Source organism: Anser cygnoides, chromosome 7 (genome assembly GCF_040182565.1).
Source record: "Anser cygnoides isolate HZ-2024a breed goose chromosome 7, Taihu_goose_T2T_genome, whole genome shotgun sequence".
Lineage (NCBI taxonomy): Eukaryota > Metazoa > Chordata > Aves > Anseriformes > Anatidae > Anser > Anser cygnoides.
Window position 1 is genome coordinate 22494684 of NC_089879.1, and position 27358 is coordinate 22522041.

General features: G+C 40.5%; 1 protein-coding gene and 2 long non-coding RNA genes across 8 annotated transcripts in view; 2 read left to right on the forward strand and 1 right to left on the reverse strand.

Annotated features, from left to right (window-relative positions):
- LOC125183403 (uncharacterized) overlaps nt 1-13203 on the forward strand; it is an 18605-nt gene extending 5402 nt beyond the window's left edge. The window contains exon 2 of the long non-coding RNA XR_010832945.1: nt 171-13203. This is a non-coding gene — a long non-coding RNA (uncharacterized lncRNA). The remainder of the gene's footprint in view (nt 1-170) is intronic.
- The window catches only part of PRKG1 (protein kinase cGMP-dependent 1), a 466622-nt gene that overhangs the window by 265345 nt on the left and 173919 nt on the right, over nt 1-27358 (forward strand). The window lies entirely within an intron of this gene.
- Nucleotides 8460-27020, reverse strand: LOC106030324 (uncharacterized). 2 transcript variants are annotated; one of them, XR_001203689.3, is made up of 3 exons: nt 26838-26989; nt 26525-26605; nt 8460-8706 (listed from the first exon to the last, which is right to left on the reverse strand). It is a non-coding gene; the product is annotated as an uncharacterized lncRNA (long non-coding RNA). The 2 variants fall into 2 exon arrangements; XR_007165352.2 differs by lacking the exon at nt 8460-8706 and adding an exon at nt 14206-14332 and having other exon boundaries at nt 26838-27020.

A 27358-nucleotide genomic window follows, 5' to 3' on the forward strand; every position in this document is an offset into this window, starting at 1 on the left:
TTCATGTGACATTTTTCAGACCTCTCTTGCCTGTTAGCATAACTCAAGCAAAGTGAATCGCATGCCACCCACAATTTTACTCTGTTTTGCAGAGCTGTCAAGTAGTATCTTCCTTTCTTTCTTAAGATGCACTGTTTCTTGTATTGCCTTATGCTGCCTAAAACCCACAGGTCTGCTAAGAGAGGGAAGATCGAGTGGCTGATCTACATGAGAGCACAGTGGTGATTTTAGCTGGAAAATGTAAGCAGCCGGATTCTTTCTGCATCACGGGAGCAAGGGTCTGGCCTTGAAGAGAGCACCTGGAAGTGATGGGTGCTCTTTCAGAGCGGACCTCCACCTAATACGCTCTTGGCTGAGCTCTATAGCCACTCTGAGAATGCAGTGAGGGTTAAAATTGCCTTTTTTCATAAGTGTTCGATGTGAGCAAAACGATAGGCAAGAGGGACTATTCATGCAAGCAGAAAAACAACTCAAGGTTGAATTTGTTTAGTGCAGAAGTTTTAGTGGAGTTACAGGATTCCTCAGTGATCATCAAAATGAAGAATGAATTCAGCCTTGTTTGCAACAAATCAAAGAATATTCCTATATAATATGCCTTTCAGTGGTTTGTTTATTTATTTTAAGGTGAGATGGAAATACAGCTTAGCCAGTGAAGGTTGTGTTAAATTCATGATGCCATGAGGAGCTACACTGAGTTATACCTGGGGTTTTAGTGGGAAAGACTAAGGTGACTTAAGAAAGTTTTCAAGACTGAAACCTCAGTCTTCCGCATTTTGTTTAGATAAGTATTGTGTTACAGCCAGCATTGGTGCAAAGACATTTTAGAGAGCCGGACTAGCTTTGCATTTTAGCTCGGACTTCTTACTAAAAGTAAGAGAGTACAAAAAGAGCTGCGTCCGAGGTTGTAATTCATAGGCTGCTGTGGATCGGTGTGGGGTCCTGCTCCTGGGCTGTGGGGTTTGCTGAGCCCCCGCCTGCAAAAGCCAGAGGGAGCACTGGTGGGGAACGGGATGGGATGGGATGGGACGGGACGGGACGGGACCAGATGGGATGGGATGGGACAGGATGGGATGGGATGGGACGGGGCGGGACGGGTGCTGCAGCGCAGAGCATTAAACGAGCACCGCAGCCAGGGAGGACCGAGGCATCCTCCGGGATGGGAAGTGGAGAATAAATAAGATGTCAGGAAGCAAGGCAGGGAGGGCCTAAAGGTAAAAAGAAGGAAAAGGCTGTTGTATTTCCTTGGGCAGGCACAGGAAGGGTTCAGGGCTGTTTTCATGTGAGAGGCTCGGAGCAAGGGCGAGATGTGCTGTGCCCACAGGAGCTCTCAGGGAGTCCTGCACACCTCCTAGGCTCATGGGGACAGACCACAGACAGACCCCCTGTGGGTTGCGTAGAATTTCAGGAGCCCCATGTGAAAAAAAAGCAGTGTTTTGGATCTGGAAATCGCACAAAATCTTGTCTGTCTGGTCTGTTTGCTTTCACCTCGTTGCTTTAAATTTGGTTTCGGCTCAGGATACTTGAGGATATCTTGAGGGAAGTTTATGTTTGCAAGTGCCTGAGTGCAAGGGGTTGGTTTTCACTGCGCCACGGTGCGCAGGCAGGTGCTGGCTGAAGCAGAACTGAAACGATGTGCTGCAGAATCAGGCTGTCGATTTTCAACATGAAAAATATTCTTTCTGATCTTTCAGTGGTGAGAAAGACGGGTTAGGAGTTTTTGAAATAGTTCTGTAATGACTGCTTTTAACCTAGCCTCTGTATTCCCACGTGAATGCTATTAATGCACGTGAAGTGTCAGGGGCAGGCACTTTATTAAGTAGTGCAAGGTGAGTATTGACTAAGTATGTTTTTAATCTAAGGAAAATCTCTACTGGAGGCCAATGCACCACAAGAACAAGGGAGGAGAACTGGGTAGAAGGCAGAAGTATAATGCTCCTGTTGATTCAAAGCATGAAGAAGGTGAAGGAATAATTGCTGTTTTACTGATTTATATCGATCCATGCAGCTGCAATAACCTGACCGAGTACGTTAAGGGGACTGAAGGCAGCAGACCCCAGACCACCCTAAAGACAACATTGGCCTTGGTGTCCAGGGTATCTGAAATGTGGATTAATACAAATGAGAATAAATCTATATCTCATTTTAATGTCCTAATACTTTGCACATCAAAGGGGAACCAGGTATCGATGGTGTGTGCTATGATTCCCCTCTTGCTTCTGCTGCTGATTGACAAAACCAGAGTGTTTGTACACCAACATATCTGTGTGTTTACTCCAGCACCTGATTGTGGATTCAGCATCTGCTGCTAGGAATGCCATTAGCATGGATTGATTAGCTCCTGTGCTGTTTTGCATATGTTTACCTTCAGTCAGAGCGTTCACGCTTCAGGCTTGCTTTTTTTTTTTTTTTTCTTCCCTGTTTCCGCAGGTGCTTGTTACAGCTTAGCTAGAGTGTAATAAAGGAAAGGGCTTTTCCCCATTACACCTGCTTCCAGCTGTGGCAGTCTTAAGGTCTGATCTGCAATTCAGCAGTAAATAATTTACTGAAGGCAGGTGACAGGCAGTTACTTTGCTCCTGATGTCCATCTGTGGGGCAACTTAGGGCTTTGCTGAAATAATGGATTGATTTCTCTTGTGGGAAACAACCTGTGACCTGGGCCAGGGGGTGCACAGCGGGCAACCACAGATGGTGAGGATTTTGAAGTGCTTGACTTTGCCGGTTCTTCATTCATTCAACTCGGAGTTTTCTAGGGGAGGTAAAATCTAATTTGCTGGTAGGCTTGTTGTGCTATATGACACACCGTCTTTATATTTCAAAGGAAAACATACCAAGATCCTGTCTCTGCTCTACCACATACACGCTTTTTTTCCCTGTAGAAGTGACTGTATCAGTAAGCAAAAAAAACTTCAAAGATGTGGTTATGGTCTCAATAGACACCAGATCATATTTTGTTTTAAATCTCCGCCTTCTTACATTAGCCTTTTAAAAGAATGGCACTGTTTTTTTTTTTAAATTATTATTATTATTATTATTATTATTATTATTTTAAATTTTAAAAACCAAAATCACTTTTTTTTTTTATGGTGAATGCTGTCTTTCATTCTTTCTTTTGTCATCAGTTACTTTTTCTTCCCATGATGAGAATCATGTTTTACCTTTTAGTGCATGCAGAGTCTGATCTTGGGTGCAGATCAGTCAGCCAGAGGTAATTTACTGGCAAACCAGGTATTAGTCTGGTTTCCTGTTGATACAAGTAGGACCAGAATCTGGTCCTGTATTGTTGCAGTGGTGCTTCAGAGCCATCAGGGATGGTTACATCTGACATCCTGATTGGAGAAAGAAAACTCTTGTCAGTAATTTTGTGTCAGGTCAAAAACAATTCTATCTTGCTGTCTAACTATTAGCTGCTGTCAGGATTCGAGGGACAGAGCTCCAGAACAAACTGGACTGAGAAATTACTTAAATGTTTGTGTTTTCTGCAGCAACTAAGATATCCAGCTCTTCACAGCTTAATACAGAACATTCAATGTAACTGGAGATTTATCAAGGTGGTAGAGTTTGTTTGATGTAATTCATCCTTTCCAAATTAACATTTTGTGTTGCAATATTGTGTTTGTGGCTGTGTATACCAGGATTGTTTTCCATTGCTTGCTAAGATGTAGTAAAGAGTAGACATCTTAAGATTTGGGGTTCTGCAAATATTGAAGTAGATGAAATTACTATATTTAAGGTTATTTTATTCTGAACACATAATGTCACTTAAAATGAGACTCTGCAAAGGTAGCATGAGCTCCAGAAAGATCTGCAGCACACAGCCACAGGCTGGATAGCCTTGGGTGGCTTCACTGAGGTGTCCCTTACGCGTGAAAAGATGAGGAGGCAGCCTAGAATTACCAAGCAAGACGTGTCAGGTTGCTGTTTTGCAAATGCTATATGGTGATAATCTTTGCATCTTTGATCTGTTAACTATTTAAAATGTCCAGGTTAGTCATTCACACCCTAGTTGCGGCAGCAGAGGGCAGAACAGTGATGCTTAGCTTTAAAGACGGATGAATTGTGACGAGTTGCAAAAGGTACTACATGTTGGAGATTTTTCAGAGTATAGTTTATGCTTCACATTTATGCCTTGTTTAAAAATGAGCAGTATGAACAGTAGCTGTGACTTGTAGTGGATGGATTAAATGGAGAGGTTTTGTGTAGCCATAGAGAGATGGGAATAGGCTGTCTCTGACTGTGAAAACTAAAAGATGTCCCTGATATTTGGCCAGTTTGGTTGCATGCATCAACAAATTTTTTGAATTAGTTGGTGGGAGCTTTTTGCTCATTAACACTGATTTTAATGAATCTTGCAACAGCTCAGAGTTTCTAGAAGTGGAAGACAGTTTATGTGGGGCCAGTGTTGATTGAATGGCGTGATGGTCATCTTGGACAAAATACTTAAGAACTGAAATGGGATTCAGATCATAAAAGAGGATGATAGGACTGTGAGAAATGGTGGGCTTGTAGGAAGTTAACCTTGGGGATATTTTTTGACGTCTTTTACTGTGGAAACAAATCTGGATGATAAGTATAAAAGCACTGACATAATGTCATCGTATGCCTGTGAGGAATTTGACCTGGTATGAAACAACTGAAAACTAACGTAAGGTTTGGAGGGTCTGGACCAGCATCAGTGGCCAGAAACAAACCTAATGCAATGTTGGGCCAAAAAAAGTTGGAAATCCTTGGACCAACAGTCAAAAAATAGGGCAATTACATGAGCCTGCATATGGTGTGCTCTCTGCAGCTGGAAGAACTTGCCCAACTCAGATGTCCATAAAGGATAAGTTGAGAGAAGAGTCATGGGAATAATTATGGGGGTGGAAAAGATGCTTTATACTGAGGGACACAAGAAGATGAAGACATCTAGTCTAACGGAGAGAAGACAATGTAGTAAAATGTTCATGGTGTGTAGGAATCCATGCAGGGAACTTTAATAAAAGGCAAGAAAAGAGGACAGAGGTTGAGCTACGGTAACAATAAGCCTTGTGTTATAACAAAGGTAATTCTTAGATATTGAAACAAGGTGAAAGAGATTATGATGAATTTTATTATTTATTTCAAAATTAAGTTTTTATGTTTCTCTAAAAATTGCATTCTGCTTTAAAGCAATTAGCTCAAAAATGTCCTATGTCCTGTGCTGTACCAGAAATTAGAGTACACAGTTTATTATCTGGCTTTCACGGTTTACTAATCAATTTGTAATTCACTGATACTCACTTAGAATGACTCATGCTCACTTAGAATGACTCATTGATATCAGTTTTAAAATTTAGGATTAATCCCAGAAAACTCAGTGCGAATGACCATTGCATTTTGCCAGGTTAAAGGTCTTACTCCTCAATTTGTAAAACTACTTCTATAGCTTACTGACAGTGTAGGAAATAGCAATGGAAGACACCCTTGTGCATTGATCTCTCTTTTATGGCCACAGATGTTCCTTGTTTGTCATTCTGACTGTGTGCCCACACAACACATCACACCAGTGGTTTGACCTGGATGGATAAATCGGATAAGTATCCAGAACTACTCTCCAAAGGGGTCAAAACCCTTCAGCTCCTAAGTGATCAGTGTCAAATTATTAATAAATCAATAGGTTGGAAATCAAAGTGAAAGCAGCAACACAGCAGACTAGGGAGGTCTTTCTGTGTCTGACTGCTGTAAAGGGCTCAGAAAGGTATATTCACTTCACTGCATGACAACAAACTTCACTTCTTTTTGCCCCTCTAATAATCAGATATTAATAGGTATCAGGGCCTATGTGAAAGGATTATTATTACTATTATTGTTATTGTTTCGAATGAATGAGTAACCTGAGCACTTCTCGACAGGAACATACAGGCAGAAGTTTAGCTTATGTATCTACTTTTCTGCTCGTCTAAGAAGAAATTTTACCTCAATGTATTTGACCACCTGTGGAAGCTCTCAGCTCATTGTCTTGTTAGAAGACATGACTAAATACATTTTTCAAATACCGTAGATTATTTTGCAGATTTTTGATTACATTGATAGTTGTGATAAAAAATTTACAATTTTACTTTGGGGGCGGGGAGGTTGAATTAATATTTAGCTCTCATTTGCCGTGAGAGGCAATGTATCTTTAGACATTCATGCTTGTGTGGGCCTGAACAGTCTTATCAACTTGCAGCCTAAAACAGTGGGCTGTAACACCCTAGATTTTCTTTGATTAGCTATTCTGCATGCAATGCGGCTTCCAGAAATCAGTGTCAATTCTTCATTATTTCTTCTTTTGTGGTTCAAAATGACAGTTAAATAGGCAGTGGACCTGTCACCTTAAATGAATCTCAGTGTTCTTCACTGACGGTGTTTTATTAACCATGCAAGTCCGTGGCAGAGAAATGCTCTTACCAGTGCTTTATGTAACTATTGTGTCTGGCCAGGGACAATCATGCCTTTGGGTTATATTTGTCTGGAAATCCTTTTGCCGCTGACTTCTACTACGTAGCATTCAAGTACGCTCCAAATAACATTTTTGGCTTCCACTGATTTTCTGTTCTCTCAGTTTGGGACTGCATAGCAAGTCATTAAAAGCACTATCCACAAAATGGCTTCTAGTGCTGCAGAAATAACTAATCACCAAGGGAAATTACTGGTCACTTGCTGGATGCTGAGCAGTTGTTGTAAAATCGACTTCTACCTTTCTTATCCCAATAAAAGGGATAAGAGTGCATTGGAGCACTCTCCGTTTCTATGCATATCTTCAACCACCAGCCCTTCACAAAGCCTCTGTTCTGGCACGTGCCAGTAATTTTTCTCCTTGAAAAATTGTTAATCGCCTTGGGTTGGTAATTGGAAAACCAACTGAGGTCTCCAATGAAAACAAACCTGTTAGAGAATTACTAACAGGCTCCAAAGAAATCATGCTTGTATTCCTGCAAATTGAAATGTTTAAAATATGTTGAATATTTGAGAGAGAAGATAGTAAAGGAAGTGTCTTTTTTCCACACTTGGTGGGAAGTTTTGCATGCCAACAAATTTTTAGAAGGGTATCTCAGACTTTGTGTTTGAAAACTGTATATCCAAACTTTCTTATGATCCTAATGAAAAATGTGAGTTTGTCTGCAAATGCACAATGACAAACAGAACATTTTGGCTAACTATTTATTTGATGAAAAATGCAGCTTTAGGGCTGCATAATTTGTTGACAGAATATTTCAGAAATAATGAAAGAAACTTCAGTGCTCTCGGTGATCAATTCCTGCATGATTAAATGAGTGGCTACAAGGATGATGGGAGAGTAGTGGATGTAATTCATTTTGAGTTTAGAAAGGCTTTGGGCACCGTTGCCTGCAGTATTGTCATTTGGAAGCTGAGGACATATGGGCTAGATGCACGATGGTTTGATGGGTTGAAATTTGGCAGGGCTGTCGGGCTCAAAGAGAGGTAATCAATGGCTTTGGTGTTCAGCTGGTGTTGGTGAAAAGCAAAGTACATTAGGGGATGATAGTGGGGCAAGTACTCCACGTCTCCACTGGCAACCCAGATGATGGGACAGTCATCTTCAGCAGATGTCCATCAAAGGATGAATTAGGGGATAGGGGCTGTTTGTGCCAAGCCAAAAAAATGTACCTTCATTTGAGAGAGACCTTGAGAAATTTGTCTATTGTGTCAAAATCAAAAGGTTTGTCCAGTGCTTGGGAAAGTTGTGTGTTTGAGGATACTCCGTGTAAAGATTTCAGGAGGAATCTCATGGGTCGGGTCTGGATTTAACAGGGAGTTGCTTATGCCAAAGAAGTTAACAACCTGATCTTTTCATCTAAAGGTTAGATACTCACAGAGACTAAATACCAGTGCAAGAGGTAGTGTTTCACATGATGACCACCATGTGTAAGAAAAATAGATCAGGCAGGATCAGCTTCATTACCATGGCAACTTTTTAATTGCTAGTGGAGAAGGCTATGCTAGGTGCTAAACAGACTTATTTTTACAATGACCTAATGGGCACTGAAGTCACAATAAACAGCAGTTACTTTTCTAATACTCTGAGCGTACTTTGAGATCATATTCAGGTTCTTTTCTATATTTCTGTGCACTCAAGGTTGTGGTTTATGTATGAGTGAGCGCTCAGCTGAAGGGTTTATGGGGGTTTACTCCTTCCAGCAGTGATGACACCACTGCAGTTAATGGAAATGTCAAACTGGAGCTACTTCCAACCATTCTGACTTAGGAGTGTAAGGTTGCTGGGTGTCTTGCTATTCTGAGATCCAGCTCCAATGTAAAAAAACGCATGACACAATAGGAAATGTCAGTGTCTAACTGATGCACTCGTGGTCACAATGGCAACAGAGCTTCCATATACTTCATTTTTATCCTTGTATTTTTATTGTCTAAATTGAACGGCCATGATAAAACTCTTGAAACTGTAGCAGTCTGTGCAAGAAAGTGGTTTGAGGCTTCAAACTCTATATTTAGCTACCATAGGAAGATCCTTTCATCTACTCCCAGAATTTGCAGAGTGTTTTCAATGAATCTACAGGGAGGACCTTGGTGTGCAACTTCCAAAAACACATTTTGCATGAGAGAAATGCATGGCAATTTTATTATGAGACTTGTTACATTGCTTTGACAAATGTGAGTTGCCACTAACAGAGTCTGGTACGGCGTCAAGTCGTAAGCGTCAAGATATAGCCAGGAATAGTTGAGAAGCTGGAAGAGAAATGAATACATGAGTATTCAGTAAAGTTCAAACTTCACAGAGCAAATAGTAAATATTTAACGTTTGATCACTGTCTCTCACTCTGGGTCCCTTACAGCTGTTTTCTGAATTCAGGTCCATGCTTAAACCATTCCCAAACCTTCAAAATTGTGCCTCAGGCTTGAGGGAAGATACTTCTGAAGGTATTGTGATTTGGTTGGAAAGGTTCAGGCAGGGATTTCGGGGTCTGTAAGTAGTTAGCAGTTCATTAACTTGGAGTCTGCTTTCTTGGAAGTATTCTTCGAAGTTCAAATTTGCTGTGAAGTTGCTCAGTATTTAGCAACTGTCTTTGCAGTGCAAACACCCAGTGTTTTGCAGAAGGCTGTGCACTTAATGAGAACAGCCTCTCTCCTTGCTGCTCTCTCCTGGCACTGCTCGTAGTAGTACTTAATAACGTGGTAGTGGTTAAAAACCTGCTTTGGACTCTGTTATAAAAGATGCTTTAGAAACAGATTTAGAACAGATTGCCTGGTCTGAAAGATTCACAGCCTGGCTCAAAGCATTGGAAGTTAACGTGCCATGGCTGCAGAATACAGGAAAAATTGGGATAATGCTGCAGGAGTTATGCCCAGTAGAGTAATACGGTGCTTAGGTGTTGACAGTTCTTCCTTTAAGAAATAAATGGTCTTGAGATAGAAGTGACACCTTTGCCTACCAGCCACAATTGAGAAAGCAAGCTTCCTCTAATGGGGTGAGTAAAAAAACGCCATGGCAGAAGTTGAAGAAAGGTGTTATTTCTTGACATTATCTAATTGACATTTATTTTCTGTAAGTCAGAAAGATCCAATACAGATTCACAAGTGGAGGCATTTTGATAACTGTTACTTAAATAACAGATCATGAAGAAGTGCTTTTTCTCTCTGCTGGAAAAGGCTGGCTGATACTTTTGAAGAGAGCCATGGTGCAAAAAAACCACATATGGTTTAGTAAGCAAACTTGCATATCAAAGGGTTTAGCTTTCATTTAATCTTTCCTTACGGATGGCTGACAATTACAACATTGCCCAGCTAGCCCAGCTGTGGATGAGAAACAGACTAATGTAAAAGTAGAAATTGATGTGCCACTTGTCCCTGAAATCTTCTTTTTTTTTTTTTTTTTCCTTATTTTTCCTTTTCTTTCCTGGGCCATTTGGTAAACCTTTGCTAAAAGTGTATTTCAACAAGAACAAAGATTTCTTCAAGAGTCTGATTAGCTGTAACTTCAATTAACTCTTAATAAACACAAAACCCTTAAGATGTGCTCATTTGAAAGATCACGTAATCATGTTTTGCTGATTAGAAATCCTTTGGGGATTAATACATGTCGGAAGTATATGTTTGTTCAAGCAAAAATGAAATAGCATTCACTGGCTCTTTGGAGCTTTGAAATACAGTGAAGTATTACTTCCTCTGCAAATTGGAACCATACATATGGGAAAATAAAGTGCATGAATTGGAATACATCCTTCTGAAGGAACGATTTTAGTCTTTTTTAATAATCTGGGTGAGACAGTTGCTGACTGCAAATAAACTATGTTGCTGGATACAAAATAAACAGTATTGAGATTAAAAATATGGACAAGGGTCTTTGAATTCATCTTGTCGCAATGCATAACTCAGGAGCACGTAATGTACGCTGAACTGTATTAGAGTTTAAAGGCCAAATTAAGTAAAGAACTGGGCATGCTTCCAAAAGAATAGCTCATTAAACTTCAGCCCTCCTTTGGGTTGTCTGTTAGGAAGCATGCAGGAAGGCCACCCTTTGATAGTCTTTGGCAAGAAATATCACATCTAATTTTGGATTTGACATTAGAAAAAGATGTTGTAGCTTCTGCTAGAGACATGAAAGCATGCTGCGCTGGAGTTGAAGCCTCAGCATAGAAAAAGCTGCTGGTTTGGTATTTGGGTGCAATTAGAGGTGTGAGTGAAATATTGTGATAATATTGCATTATATTCATGGGAAAATAACAGTGATTCATAAGGAAAATAGATCCTTTCTTTATTTAGATTGTATCTCTGTAAAGTGTTCAGTATGAAGGATGCTTTTTGTGTTATACTAATGCAACCTGTGTGTATTTATCCATTTTTATGTCCTATATATTGCAATACTGTAGTTATTTCTCTTGTTCATGAGTTACGCCTACAGCTTGGCAAACTTGTTTGGCAGGTAAAAGAAGAAAATTGACTTCAACAAATATTTGACATATATCTTAAGTCAGGAAGAGGGCTTAGGGAGCTTCTACCTTTCTTTTGTTTTGCTTGTTCTGCTTCTTCTTTTGATACCCAGACAAACTCCCTTAGAACCACCAATGACCACTGATGGATCTAGGCGCAAAGGGAGTATGCCAGGTTTTTCTTGAATTAAATATTTCTATCTTTGAGTTTAACTGTGTTGTTCCTGACTGCCTTGGTTTTTCTTCTTCCTGATCATGTTAAAACACTAACACGGGCGTGGGATTTAGCTGTTTTTCTGAGTATGTTCTTATGCTCTTTTGGTACTCACAGGTAATATTGCTTTTGGAAATACCAGTCTGATGGGCAATAGGATATCTGGCCTGTGCTGTAATTCCTGAGTTTCACCCGAAGAGCCGAGTGAAAGCAGTATAAGATGAGCAGCATGTTCTGGACACGGGTGGCAGAGTATGATAAATGGCGGTGGCTCATAAAGCTTGCCCTGCTACCTGGCCAGCCACCAGGGATATTTGCTGTATCTCTTTATGACTTACATGCTTCCAAACGTTGCATCTGTCCTCAGTGTGCTTTTCAGCTCTCTCTCCTGTAACTTGGAACAAGATGAGATTTTCATTCTTCTGTTTAAATAACCTATTGTATGACTTTGGACATTTATCTTCAGAAGCAAAAAAAAAAAAAAAAAAATGTTTGTGATGTCAGGGGCATAAATCAGTAGCCTTTACAGGGTAGGAACTCACCCAAAGGGAATGCTGAGAAGGTAGTACTCGTGCCTCTGCTATTGTTTTAGCCTGAGCCCACACTATTCTGAGTATGTGAGGTATTTTTAGCTTATGATCATGGAATATTGCTTGTTTGGAAAGACAGTGCAGCATGCAGGTGTGCAGTGTCTGCCGTCTTGGATGTAGACTATCCAGCATTGTACAAAAACAGTTGAAGGAGTATCAGTTCAGAAATCAAGTAGATGAAAAAGTAGTGGGTGCTGAAGTGCTGCTGCCTTGGGGGACAAAAGTGTAATGCCATAACTATTCATAGTTGCAAGAGAAACACTGTGTCGATGCATGTTTGAGTATTGGTGGTTAAAGAAATCATTCGAGATAGTCTGTTGTGACGGAGGCAGTATGTTGTGATAATGTGAAAACAGAAAGGTTATTTGTGGATTCAAATGTGAAGATGCTTTTCCAGGAAGGAAAACCCATTGGAGAGGTTAAGTTCTTGTCTTTATTGTGGTGTGCTTGAAGGCTAACAAAGACGGTGTGCTTGAAGGCTAACAAAGGCAGTGTGTTTGCAGCTCTCAAAGTACATCTTTATTCAAGTCTCTGAGTACAGTGCATATTTTTTACCTGGTAATTGTTGTGTTTTGTATTTGCAAAGTACAAGAAAGATTAAGTACAAAGCCTTTAATGTGATTAGAAATAGCTGTTTAGATGTGTATCTCATTTATTATTTGTAATTGTCGAGAGACTTGGCAATCTGCCTTATACATACGAATAGTAGTTTCCCTTCAGAATCATTTAGCAAGCTGAAGTATGAAGATATAGGAAGTATTGATCTACAGATAGGCAAGTATAATTACCAGAAAATAAATTGTTACAGAAAGTAGCCATTGGCATTTATAAGAGTAGATCTCATTCAGAAGCTTTTGTTTCATGTGATGTCCTGCTGAGTAAAGCTAATTTTTTGATCGCTGAATCCCACAGATTACAGGTTTAGTAAATTGATTATTTTGCCTTCCTTGCCCCTAGTTTATGATGGCTCTTTTGTGTCACAATATGTATGAAAATATTCCCTAAGTGATGCAACAACTTTTCTAATGACTTTGCTCTTATTACTTACATGTTTAAGGCTGGGAATGCCTGGGTAGAGTTTTTTTGTTTGTTTGTTTGTTTTGGTTTACAGAAAAAAAAGGCTTTTAATGAACTATATTTTCCCCTTTGTTGATCTGTAACTGTTAAGTTCATGTTGATTTGAACAAAACAAAGAATGTGGTTCCTATCTGGGAGCTTCCAGTGAAAGTGACACAAGGGATAAATGTAGGAGTTTCAGAGTAACGTGGAGTTTTACTCTTCAGTCCTCTTTGAGCCAAAAAGTATTGATTTGTATCTAAGAGATCAAGATGAGGTTCTTTTCTCATTCTTGGGCTGACCTAAACCTGCTTCTCGCAATAATGTCATAACCATGGTGGTATCAGATACTTGGGGTGGCTGATTCTTAATCTCCCCTGGAGAAGAGACACTCCAGAAAAAAAAAAAAAAAAAAAAAAAAAAAAAGAAAAATAAACCACCAAAAAACAGTGCAAATGTTTACTGATGCTTAGTCTTGATTTCAGGAATCTCTCACTTCCGTGAGTTGTTTTTTTGGCTGTCAATTAAGATGTTTTTCCATCCACACCGAGCAGGTTCCTCAGGGAAGGCTGAGAACAGCCTACTCATCTGAGGTCTTCCAATCAAAACCACATGGTAAAGTGTGGTAGCACTTAAGAATGGTTTTTGAATGGCCAAAATTTCATTACTATGTTTTAATACGTATTTCTTGTGGAGGAGCAAGTACTTGGCTTTCCTGAGCAACTGTTGATGAGTTTTAATCAAAGTGATGGTTTGGTTTTGGTTTTGAAATTGCGGCTTTTCTTTGATGTGTGTACTTTTTCTGAGGATCTGGAGAGAAGGTTCCTGCTCCTAGGGGTGGTTTTCTTCCCAATTTAAAAGGTATCAGCTGCATCTTGATGCTGATATTTAAAGATAAAATCCCCTATTAGCATGCGTTTGGTCAGAAAATAATTACTCAGAATTAGGGTGAGAAGAAGAAGGTGCAAAGCGATGTCAGGCTGGGGGTGCAAACCACCTCCGGCAAACCTGCCTGCTGCTGGAGCGTGAACTAAAATAATTCTGCTAGGTTAAATCATTTCCAACTCTGTGTGTTTAAATAACTCTACAAAGCATCTTAGGAATAACAAGCTATCAGCACCACAACAACATGGAGCACATAAAATTCTCAATACCGAACAGCGTCTGTATTCCTGGAGGCGTTTGCATTTGAATTAGGGCAGCAAAGGAGGAAAACTCATCAGCTCATACATACTTTCCTGGTGCTGCTGATTAGTGTCTCTCGGCCAGGCTCCGAAATAAAACAGAATGGAACAACTGGGGCTTGACCTCCTGGTTGCAATAACCAAAATTAGTCAATTCTGGCACTGGAAGGCAGTGTGTTGGAATTCTGGACATATGTAATATTTCACTCTTACAAAAAATAATCCAAAGATGTATTTTAATTTCTGTTCCTCATTTTAAGAGGCATCCCAGGAATCTCGAGTGGAGTTAATGACTTGCGGTGCACTTAATTGCCTGTTACTGTTACTTTGTGCTGAGCAGGCAAAAAGTGAGAGCTGAGCAGACTACCGTTGCTTCTTTATCTAAAGACAGATAAAAATTAAGAGAGAAAACAAATCATTGTGATACAAGACACAGTAGCGTGAGGTTATACACCGAAGAGTGCTCAAGTCAACAAATATATACATTTTTTTCTGAATGTTATTTCTATAAACTAGCTTGAATCTTTTGATCTTAATATAAATTCAGTTGTGAAGAAAAAGCTAAACAGAGATATGAAACAGGAAGGAAAAGGAAAAGAGTAGAAGGTGTATATGGACATCATTTTAGAGGAGAAATGTATATATAGCAGCTCAGGGATGAGTTGCTGAACCTTAAATATATGCTGAGGTTCTGTTCTCAGTGGGAAAGTTTTAAAATGCTATTAGTCTCTCCCCTTTGTGTCTATATACATCTATGAGAAAATAGTCAACATAAATAATTTGACTTGTCTAGATAGGATTATCTAACAGGAAATTGTATCTTTTTTTGGTTTTTATTTCAGGGAACTAATTCTAATTTTATATAGGTTCTGCATTCTTACTAATATTGGTAGGAATTACATTTTTGAAATAAAGTAAATCGGACTTAGTCAAGTTTCTAATGGAGCATATTTTCCTTGGTGATTTTAGAAAAGTTCAGTAAATATTGCCATTTGAGTGCAGAGCTGTTAAATGTTTTTATGTCCAGCCTGAGACTGGTCTCATTTTCCTGTATCCTTTGCACATTAGCAAATTGTAATAATCATTTTATGCATTTGTCCTCTACTTTCATGGGATACATTTTTAATGTGCAGACAGAAGGTGACAGCTTTATTGCTTTTATGAGCATCAGGAATACATTCTAAATTCGATTATATACTGTCTCTGGAAATATCACACAAGCGACTTGCCAATAAATACAACTCAGATTATCAAAAACTAAGGAGGTAGGTAATTACCAGAGTGATTTAAACTGTGGGATTTGAGTATAATATTACTTGTGACTTCAAAAAATAAAGGTAATGCATACTGGGCAGAATAATTTAAACTTCGTATAGACACTGATAAACCAGTATAGTTATTTCTGCAAAATAATGAAAGAGTTTCTACAGCTCAAGAGAAGAGAAACTCACAGTGTGTCCCAGCAGTTCACAGTGTGATTAGAAAAATGTATTTTGAAGTGTAGAGAAAACAAGGAATTATATACAATGACAATGACCTCACAGAACATGCCTATAGGAATTATGTTGTTGAACTGAACTTTAGATAAAGAAAAACAAAGCTTAGGTTAAAATGCCCTCAAAGGGGCAGTAAAACTTCTTAAATATTTAGAACTTAACTTCTTAAATATTTAGAAAATTACATCTGACCTCCAGTGAATTAACATTCTATTAAGCTGCTAGCAAGGAAGCCAAGCAGGACCAGCTGGCCAACGCACAGTACAAATCATTAAGATACCATTTTTAACAAGAAAACACAAACTGCAAAGCTTTGATAACTTTCAAATCAAATTGCAATATGCGTGTGCACAAACACACAGGTTATTTAATGTTTTATGCAAGGGTGGGAAAATAAAAGATATCAGTGGAAAAAAAAAGGGTGATATTCAAAACAACTAAATGATGTGTAAACCCTTACCAGGAATAAGTAAATACAAAACAAAAAAATCATTTTTGGAGCATAGATTAATAAAACAGTTCATATTAGAAGAGCTCCTGAGGTCATCTGGTCCAAACCACTCTTCAGAAGAGTAGGTGAAGTTTTCTTTCCCTTTACGTTTGCTGAATTTGCAGTTTCAGCGGGCACAGAGCTTCAGAAAGCAAGTGGCTCCCAAAACCCTCTGCCCCATGGATTAACAGGCTGTGTCACAGTGTTTTGAGGCTGTCTTCACAGGGTTTTGGATGCCAGAGGAACAGCAAAAAAGTGAGAGTCTCCTTAACCAGTAAGATAAATTACAACCTCCACAAACAGATGTATGCCACCAATTTTTTCTTAGACAAAGGAAAAAGGAAGTCTTTATTTAAAAAAAAATACATAACTCAAACCTTGTTTTATAGCCTCCCAAATGAAGACAACACTATCCCAAATAATGCTGCTCTGATTTGTAATTCCACTGGATCTTGCCTTTCTTCATCTGCAAGATCCCATAAATCTTACAGAATTACAGAATGGTTTGGGTTGGGAGGGACCTTAAGGATCATCTAATTCCAACCCCCCCGCCATGCACAGGGACCTCTCCCACAAGTCAAGGCTGCCCCAAGCCCCATCCAGCCTGGCCTTGGGCATGCACAGGTTCTCTGGGCAGCCTGTTCCAGTGCCTCACCACCCTTATAGTGAAGGATTTCTTCTTAATGTCTTATCTAAATCTACCTTCTTTTAGTTTAAAGCCATTTACCCCTTGTTGTATTCCTACAACCCCTGACAAACTGTAGCTCCACAGCTTTCCTGTAGCACCCTGTAGGTACTGGAAGGTTGCTTGTCAGGTCTCCCTGGAGCCTTCTCTTCTCCACGCTGAACAACCCCAGCTCTCTCAGCCTGTCTTTGTAGGAGAGGTGATCCAGCTCCTTGATCATCTTTGTAGTCCTCCTCTGGACTCGTTCTAGTATTTCCATGTTCTTCTTTGGGGCCCCAGAGCTGGGTGCAGGGCTCCAGGTGGGGTCTCATGAGAGCAGAGCAGAGGGGACAATCCCCTCCCTCACCCTGCCGCCCACGCTGCTGTTGGTGCAGCCCTGGGTATGGTTGGCTTTCTGGGCTGCAAGCGCACATTGCTTGCTCTTGTTTAGCTTCTTATCAACCAACACCCCCAGGTCCTTCTCCTCAGAGCTGCTCTGCATCCATTCTCTGCCCAGCCTGTGTTTGTGCTTGAGATTGCTCTGACCCAGATGCAGGACCTTGCATTTGGCCTCGTTGAACCTCATGATGTTTGCAGAGGCCCAAGTCCCTCCGAATGGTATCCCATCCCTTCCCTTCAACGTGTAGACCACACCACGCAGCTTGGTGCCATCAGCGAACTGGATGAGGGTGCACTCCATCCCACTGCCCATGTCACAGACAAAGACGTTAAACAGCGTCGGTCCCAATGCTCACCCCTGAGGAACACCACTCGTCACTGGTCTCCACCTGGACATCAAGCTGTCGATTGCAAATCTTTGAGTGCAACTATCCAACCAATTCCTTACCCACCGCATGGTCCATCGATCAGATCCATGGCTCTCTAATTTAGAGACAAGGATATCACGTAGGGCAGTGTTAAATGTTTCGCATGAGTCCAGGTAGATGGTGTCAGTTGCTCTTCTCCTATTCACCAATTCTGTAACCCCATTGTAGAAGACCACCAGATTTGTTGGGCACGATCTGCTCGTAGTGAAGCTATGCTGGCTGTCACCAGTCACCTCCTTATTTTCCATGTGCCTTAGCAGAGTTTCCAGGAGGATCTGCTCCATGATCTTACCACAGAGGTGAGACTGACTGGCCTGTAGTTCCCCAGGTCTTCCTTCTTTCCCTTTTTAAAAATGGAGCTGATGTGACCCCTCTTCCAGTCAGTGGAAACTCACTGGACTACTTCTCAAATATGATGGAGAGAGGCTTAGTAACTACATCCACCAGGTCCCACAGGACCCATGCATGCATCTCATCAGGTCCCATGGACTTGTGTGCTTTCTGGTTCCCTAGATGGTCTCAAACCTGATCTTTTCCTACAGTGGGTGGTTCTTCATTCTTCCAGTGCCTGACTTCTGGAGCCTGGGCCATGTGGCTGAGTTCTTGCTGTGGAGACTGAGGAAAAAAAAAGTCAAGTACCTCAGCCTTTTCCATATCCCAGGAAACCAGGTCTCCTGTTTCCTTCTGGGGAGGGCCCACAATTTTCCTAGTCTTCCTTTTATCACCAGTGAAATCTTTATCAACCTATAGAAGCCTTTCTTGTTGCCCTTGATGTCCCTGGCCAAATGTAATTCTAACAGGGCTTTCTTTGGCTTTCCTAAGTGTCTGTCTTCAATGTCTGATCTTACTCCCATGTGAAAAATGACTCATATCCAATGATAAAGTTCCCCGTCTCCCCAGTGCTTTGGCTAATTATTGTAATCTTTTTTGAACTCTTCCCAGTATTTTACCGTGTTATGCTGTATGGGAACAGGACACAGTGTTTCTGGACTGGTCCAACTTGCATATAGTTTCAAGATTATCACTCTGCTCAGGTACTATTACTTCCACCAATGATAATAGAGCTTTTTTTTTGGAAGAGGAGGTTATTTAGGAGGAGTTGGCTATCTTGTTTTAACTCAATGCCTACGTGCTTCCTCTGATGCTGTGGCTGTGATCTGCATGCCTGTTCCAAAAATGAGTTACTGAATACTTAGGCTATTAATGGGTTCTTTGGTAGATGTTAATCACCTGAGGGGAGTAAATCGCCTCATCTGCAAGCTTGAGGAATGATCATCAATAAAATAGAAATGACAATTAATGAGAAATGGATTTATGGGAATTGCTTTCAACAGCCATTGCTCACTTATTTTAACTATCTTTTGATACCTGTCAGTGAGTCAGATTTTAATTAAAGTGTTTCCTTCTAAAAATATATAATGCTACTTTTAATCAAGATGCCATATGGCCTTGAATAAATCAAAGTATGGTAAATCAGTAAATTTGCCTTTTTCAGCCAGAGCCATAATCTTATCATGACAACCCCAAAAACAAAACATGACCAAAAACAAACAAACAAAAACAACCAAAAAGCTGACTGGCATAAATTATATTGATAGAGTCCTAGATTCACTGGTTCATTAGGACAGGCTCTGCTCATAGCCAGGCTCCCTGGATGCTGCCATGGGCAAAAAGGGGCAGCACAGCACATCCTGTGTTACAGGGTTTCAACACTAAAAATGAGTATGCCAACTTCTTACCTTTTAGGTCTGTCTCCTCTGGTTCACTAACATAACTCTTGGGCTATTTTCAGCATCATGCTTCCATTCTGACTTCTTTCTGTCTACAACAGAAGTCTTTAAGTCGTGTCCCATCTTTCCCATGTATTTGATCTCTATCTATTAACCACGTTATCTGAAGGAACACCCACTAAAAATTCCCAAACACTTGAGTTTCAGTACTGTTTTTATCACTCTTTCAAAACATGACAAATGGAAAAGCTTTAGAGGTTTGATCATAGTCAAAAGATCATTGCTTATCAATGATCTCAGTCCCTATCAACTCAGAAAGGTTGAAATAGAATCATAAAACCATCTAGGTTGGAAAATACTTTCAAGATCATCAAGTTCGACCATCAGCCTGTCTTACTGAGTCCTGTCACTAAACAGTGTCCCTTAGTGCCATGTCCACACATCTCTTAAATACCTCCAGAGATAGCAACTTCACCTCTTCCCTGGGCAACCCATTTAAATTCTTGGTAACCCACTCAGTGAAGAAAGTCTTCCAAATATCAAATCTAAACCTCCTCTGGCACAACTTGAGGCCATTTCCTCACATCCTATTGCTTATTACCTGAGATAAGAGACCAACATGCTACAGTCTCGTTTGAGGTAGTTGTAGAGAATGATGAGGTCTCCCCTCAGCCTCCTCTTTTCCAGACTGAACAACCCCAGTTCCCTCAGCCCGCTCCTTTTAAATCTTGTTTTCTAGTCCCTTCACCAGCTTTGTTGGTCTTCTCTGCACACGCTCAAGCAACTCAATATCCCTCTTGTAGTGAGGGCACAAATTTGAGCGCAGTACTCGAGGTGCAGACTCACCAGTGCCATGTACAAGGGACAATCACTTCCCCAGTCCTGCTAGCCATGCTATTTCTGATACAAGCCAGGACGCCACTGGCCTTCTTGGCCACCTGGGCACACTGCTGGCTCATGTACAGCCCCTGTGGACCAACACCCTCAGGTCCTTTTCCTCTGGGCAGCTTTCCAGCCACTCTTCTCCAGACCTGTAGCACTGCATGGGGTTGTTAGGACTCAAGCACAGCACCTGGCACTTAGCCTTGTTGAATGCCATACAACTGGATGCAGCCCATTGATGCAGCATATCCAGATCCCTCTGCAGAGCCTTCCTAGCCTCAAGCAGATCAACACCCTCACACAACTTGGTGTCATCTGCAAACTTACTGAGGGTGCACTTGATCACCTCATCCAGATGGTTGATAAAAATATTAAACAAAACTGGCCCCAGTACGGAGACCTGGGGAACACCACCTGTGACTGGCCACCACCCAGATTTAAGCCCATTCATGACAATCCTTTGAGCCCAGCCATCCAGCCAGTTCTTCATCCAATGAATGGTACATTTGTGCATGCCCTAAGCAGCCAGTTTTTCCACGAGAATACTGTGGGAAACAGTGTGAAATGCCTTATTAAAATCCAAGGAAACATTCATAGCCTTTCCCTCATCTATTAAGCTGTTTGTCTTATCATAGAAGGAGATCAGGTTAGTGTAGTAGTGTTCGCACTGACATTCATATTGGGGATAAAGAGGCATTTATGTAGTGTGTTGATATTTTGTAATATGTTGAATAGCAATTATTTCAACAAGTTGATAGAAGTTAGTGAAGCTTTCATGTTGCAGTGGAAAAAAATGGAAAAATAAGATGCACTGGATAGAGCAAAGTTACACATCTGTTGTCATTCAAGTGGAGAAAGATGAATGGAGCTTTCAGAAAGCTACAGTGCAGCTGAACATATCCAACATGTGTTGGCTCGATAACGTCCATGAAATTTCCCAAGAGTTTGCCTACCAGTATGAATGGCCATTGCAAGGGTCAAATGAATCATGGTCAGTCCGTGTCACTGCCTGCCAAGAAGTTTCTCCCATTCTCCAAACCAGTTTGTAACTGGAGTGCATTGCAGATACACCCACGTGGCTGGATCTGTGCTCACCCTGCTTTTCATCCAAACCCAAGATGTCTTTTGGCTCCAGTTTGAGTCAGCTTGACACTGTGCTCCCAAACAGGCCTTTTCGGATGAGCCTGAGTATAGGGTTGCACCTGGTCTTAACAGAGGTATCTTATAATAAAAAACTGGGAGCCAGTTTTAGGGTTACAGCCCCTACAGCTGATCTTTGAGCAAATACAGAGGAAGCAATAAGTAACGACTGTTTGGCAGTAGCTGAGTAGGGTTCTATTTAACAGTTGAAATAATCTTCCCGGCATTTTTGTTTGTTTTTGTTTTTTTTTTGTTTCCCATTATATTGTTTGACTGTTTGCAATATTCTCAAGATTGTTTTCTTAAACAATTGAGTTTTCAGACCTTATTTTGAATCTGTCAATCTTATTTGATCATTTCTTCAATACAATGCAAGCAACTTGAAAATGCTCAACATTTAATTTGTTTTCAGCTGCGTTCCATTTTCAGTGGAAAAAAAAAAGTATTGAGGTTTACTGTACATAGCAAATTTTTGACTCCTGAGATGCAAGGATTTTACTGATGGGAGAAAAAATCAACAACATAAACTCAAAGATTAAATTATTCTTCTGTTTTCTTTAATTCAATAACAGGACTGAAACTTATACTAGAGAAAGGGAGGTATATCATTTACAGCTTTAGAAACATTTTAAAGGTATTTAGTGTGCTGAGCCTCCTAAAACTTGTGGTAGTATTATACATTTCAAACTCTACTCAGTCAAAGGTCTCTGCAACATCTATAAAGGCATTCAAAGATAACAGAGGAGTTTAACAAAAAGATGAAGAGCAACAGCAGCATCTGTTCCACTGGTATGAAGAAAAGCCATTGGAAATACAGAATTACGACGACCCACCATCTGTTAGCCTTCAGAAGTTCACAAAGGATAAATGTCCCAAATTACACCCCCAAATCAATAATGCGTGTGCCATTCTTACTGCTGTGATCGGCAAATGAGCACACTGCCGAGAGAATGACTTTTCTTAAAATAGGAAGGGATTTGCTGGCAGTATATTTTTGCCTTGGGCAAATCTTGAAGTCAGTGTTCCTCTTCTGTCTCCAACTGAGTAGTAATTATTCAATGCTGCTCTGTGGTTGTGCAGGTTAGACATTAGGAAGAAGTGGGCTTTTTGCCCTTTGATGTGTTTAGAGACATTGAATTAAGCTGGCTAGTATATCCTGGATGTCTTGAAGTACTTGCCGATACACCTGGGGTTTGCACCAACACTGCTTGTCTGTAAGAATGTCTGAAATGCCTCCATCAAGCAGTCTGAGATGAATTGACATGTTGCTATTCTCATATTTTCATGCAAATCTGGTTGTTTGAGATCTGTACCATGAAGAGGAATGAGCTCTTTCTGGATTCTGATTCCTTTTTTTGTAGTTTATTTCTCTGTGGAGGAGTTAAATAAGTCACTTCCTGGAAGACTATTCTCAGTAATGATCTACTGATCAAAAGTGCTTTTGTTTGGACTTGTCTCTGTGTGAACCATCTAAAATGCATTGATCTGGGCAGAGAAGTTCAAGATTGCCCCTGAATTCAGTTCTGCTGGTTTTTACTGCGTCTAGCAAATGACACTGCCAAACACAGGGTGAGCTTATGTGGCAAGGTTTTGTTGGCAGGGGCGGCCTCTGTGAGCAGAGCCCGGCAGCTGTCCTGTATTAGAGAAGAACCAGCTCCAGCTGGCTGCAAAAGGGAACCGCTGCCAGCCAGAGCTGAGCTGTGAGCAATGCTGGTTGTGCCTCTGGGAGAACACACTGAAGAAAGGAAAAAATGCTGTGCAACAGCAGATGGGAGACAGGAGTGATAAAGTGTGAGAGAAACATGCCCGCAGATGCCAAGGTCAGTGAAGGAGAAGGGGAGGAGGTGCTCCAGGTGCCAGGGTAGAAGTTCCCCTGCAGCAGTTCTTGAAGAGCTGCTGCCTGTGAAAAGCCCACTCAGGATCAGTTCGGGAAGGACGGCATCCCATGGGAGGGACCCCACGCTGGAGCAGGGGCAGGGAGTGATCATGAAGAAGTGGCAGAGACACAGTGTCATGGACTGACCGCAGCCTCCATTCCCTGGTCCCCTGCACTTCTGGGGAGGAGGATGTAGAAGAGGGTGGATGAGGGGAAGGTGTTTTTAGTTTGCTTTTAGTTCTCACTGCTCTAATGTGTTAGTAATAGTCAATAAATTATATTAATCTCCCTATCTTGAGTCTGTTTTAGCCCATGACGATGATTGGTGAATGATCCTGTCCTTATCTCAACCCTGTTCTTATCTCAACCCTTGAGCCCTTTTTCATTGCATTTTTCTCTCCCTGTTCCTTTGCGGATGGGGAGTGAGACAATGGTCTGGTGGAGTTCAGCTGCTCATCAGGATGAAACCACACCACAGGGTCACCCATCGAAATCACTACGTAGGAATGTGCTGGGCAGGATTTCCTTTTTTTTTTTTTTTTAATCACACATAATAGATTTTCAGTAGGACAAAAACTCTTCTGACATTTCATGTAGTAATTAATAACAAAAAAAAGAAAAAGAGAAGATGTTCATGTATTCTAATGCTTGCTTTGTGAATCACGCAGATTCAGTCAACGGCTGCGTCAGGGAGTAACTTTTCCCCAGAGAGTTGGGTCTGTAACAGTGAATTCAGGTCCCTTTGGTTTCGTGGACACTGAAAGAAGTTGCATGGGAGAATGAAAAATGCTTGTGATTCTGATGATCTTAGAAACATTTATAGGATATTTTTTTTCTTGTATTCATGTAATTTTGAAGGCAGAAAACTAATAATCTTTTTAATATCTCAATTTAATACTGCTGGTTAAAAGAAGGTAGGCAGGAAACAGCATTACAACAGCGTAACAGCAGCAAACATTGCAAAACAGAGTCTGTGCTTTGGAAACAGTATTGTCAGTGTCTTCTTGAAAGAGATATTATTACGACAATTTGCTGTCAAGTGCAGTAGACATCTGTTAGACACAAAATGCCTGGCTTAAATTGTTTTTGAAGATGTTGTAAATATCCAATTTGGAGAAATGTGACAAAATGGACTATGAATGCAAATAAGACTTTTCACTTCTTCAAACTCTACAGTGCAATGTTGTCTTCAAAATATTACTCAGTGTTTAAGGATCTATTTGAGATAGTGCAAGAGTGAGTCGAAAACATCTCTCATTTTCAAGTATTTGCATCTTGTATGAGATGATGGTTTTTGTGATGCCATTTGACTTTATTCCATTGCCACAGTGATGAATTTGTTGTTTCAGTTGAAATTCGTAAGAGTAAATCAGGCTAGATGCACCAATTCAGGATTTTCTATGGAGGCTGAAGTATGAGGGTTCATTTCCCACAATATCTCCAACAGAAAGGGAAAAAAGCTGGAGAAAAACTCATTGGCAGTGAACTGTTCTGAATAGGTAATAATTACTAGGCAGTGCTAGCCATGGAGAACCTAATTTTTGCTATATTGCAAATGCAGGATCACAGAAATAAAAAACTCGATGTATGAGAGTGTGAGGTGTATTGTGATGGGTATTATTTTTTTAATAGCCTATCTAATAATTTCGGAAAAGATGAGTGAGTTGGAAGATACAGAATCTTCCCTTTAGGACCACAGGTATAATTTGATTTGGAAATATGAAGAAATACCAACTGCAACAGCAGAAATAAAAAACAAAACAAAACAAAACACATGGCATTCCTAAAAGGTACTACCATAGAATGGCTTGGGTTGGAAGGGACCTTCAAGGTCATCTAGTTCCAGCCCCCCTGCCATAGGCAGGGACACCTCCCACTAGATCAGCTTGCTCAAAGCCCCATTCAACCTGTCCTTGAACACTTCCAGGGATGGGGTATCCACAGCTTCTCTGTGTAACCTGTTCTAGTGCCTTACCACCCTCACAGGAAAGAATTTCTTCCTAATACCTAATCTAAATCTACCCTCTTTCAGTGTAAAGCTATTACTCCTTGTCCTATCACTACGCTCCCTGACAAAGAATCCCTCCCCAGCTTTCCTGTAGGCTCCCTTTATGTATTGAACGGCCTCTGTAAGGTCTCCCCAGAATCTTTTCTTCTCCAGGCTGAACAACCCCAACTCCCTCAGCCTGTCTTTGAGGAGAGGTCCACCAGCCTCTTGATCATTTTTGTGGCCCTCCTATGGACTTGTTCTAATGTGAGGTATTAGTTTTCCTCCAGCAAGGGCTGGCATGGCAGCAGCACTACTGGCTATGTGAATCCTGTCTTTAATTGGGTGACCAAAAATGTGCATGCGTAGAATTATCAGTATTATCAAAGTTGTTGTTACTGTTGAGCATTTGTAGTTCTTTCTGAGCAACTGTCCTTTACAAGATTAATAATCTTGAGTAAATGTATATAAAATGGGCGAATGGGTTTATATACCTGCCAATTTTGCTCCTTTTCTCCCATCATGATAGAAACATTTTTTTTTCTTTCAATTGTGCAATCTCCCCAGTGACTGTAAAATGAAGTAGGAGGGCTGTCTCTGATAATGAACCCCTGTCAGGGAAAGACAGGGATTGACAGAAGCATGGAAAAAAAAATACTCCAGAATACCTGAGCAGCCTACTGAACAGTGTGTGGACCAAAACAGAGTCTACAACCACATCCTTTTCTGACCCTTTTGTGTGCCCCACATGCATTTCCCATGGGGAAATATGTTTCGTCCTTATGATATCAGTGGACAACTTCATCCATTACCATCATTATTATATCCTTTCACCATGAGATTTAAAAGAAAATGCAGCCCTTCACACTTGCTTTACTTCAGTCTTTTGCTCAGAAGGAAAAAAAAAAAAAACCAGTTCATTTGCTTTCTGCATCTCTCCCATTTTTATGTGCTCATAGAATGTAACTAGATGGCATAATCCAAAAAGAAGGGGGTTACCCAACCCATGTGTAACACTATTTAATCGTAGCAGAAGTTAGAAGTAGTAGAAAGGTATTCAGAGGTACTAAAAATCAGTAATATAGCAATAAATACAGATTGGTATTATAGGTTCAACAAACATCAGTAATACTATGGCAGTGAAAATACTTATGGATTACAAACTTGTGAATATTGTAACAGCAAATATATTTATGATAGGTCATATTTATCAAGACTATACTTACAGTAGGCTATGCTTATCAGTACTATACTTACGACAGACTATGTACATACATACATATTCATAAAATGATCAATACCAAATGCATCAAACTGATCTCAAAAGAAGGGTCTAGGTCATACTGACCTCAAACAGGTCTAATTAAGAAACCGATCTCAGAAAGGACCAAACTTGAAAGGGTCTTAGAAACTCACCTGAGAGATAGACCACCTTAGGAATGGGCCCAGAAAGGGGACCAAAGTGACAGATGGAAACTCACCTGGAAGTTGAAGCATGTTGCAGAGTTTAGGATTTGATACACAGCATCACAAAATTAACACGACATTCCATAGAAGCCTGTCTGAAAAGGAAAAAAAAAATAGTAGACAATAAAGAACACATGCTGCATGAGAAGTTTCTCAGACAGACAAGCTCCATTTTGAGTAAAAATATGGCTCTTATTATATTATTGAGACATACGAGAGCATAGAACAGTGTCACTTCAGATAACCAGTAGGTGAGAAATCCAGTACAGGATGGTGTTTCTTATTTTCCTTTATTTTCTTGACAAAAAAAAATAATCTGTTTCCTACCTCAATTCCCACTTCCTCAGGTGATAAGTTGTTTCTCTGTTTCTTGCTTTGTCTTGATTGGTAATATCTTTGGGCCATCTCTGGTTCTCAGGTGCCCAGCCGCACGCCAAGGATGCCTCTGCTTCCCAGGCCTGCGTTTCCCAGGCTAGCGGCCATTTTCTCCTGACAGGGCCGAGCAGCCATTTTGTGTCAGTGCTTTCCCCTTACAGTCCCGTTACCCCCGTCACTGCTCCCATCACCAGGTAATTCTCTGAGAGAAAATGCTTACTACAAATGCCCTAAGGAGTTTATTTACCAGAATAAGCTCTATGTTATGAGTGGCAGGGCTTTAAAACTGTAGCTATAATATTTTCACTCAGAGATGAACACTCATAAGTGATTTTAATGCCTTTGTAGCTTGAGTACAGCAGATAGGTCATCTGCAGCAATTGTAGAACAAATGTATTCAGTCCTTCTAAAAGTTGTGTTACTTGCACCAATTTCAAGGCGAGACGTGTAAGTGTAATTAATGCAAGTGTGAG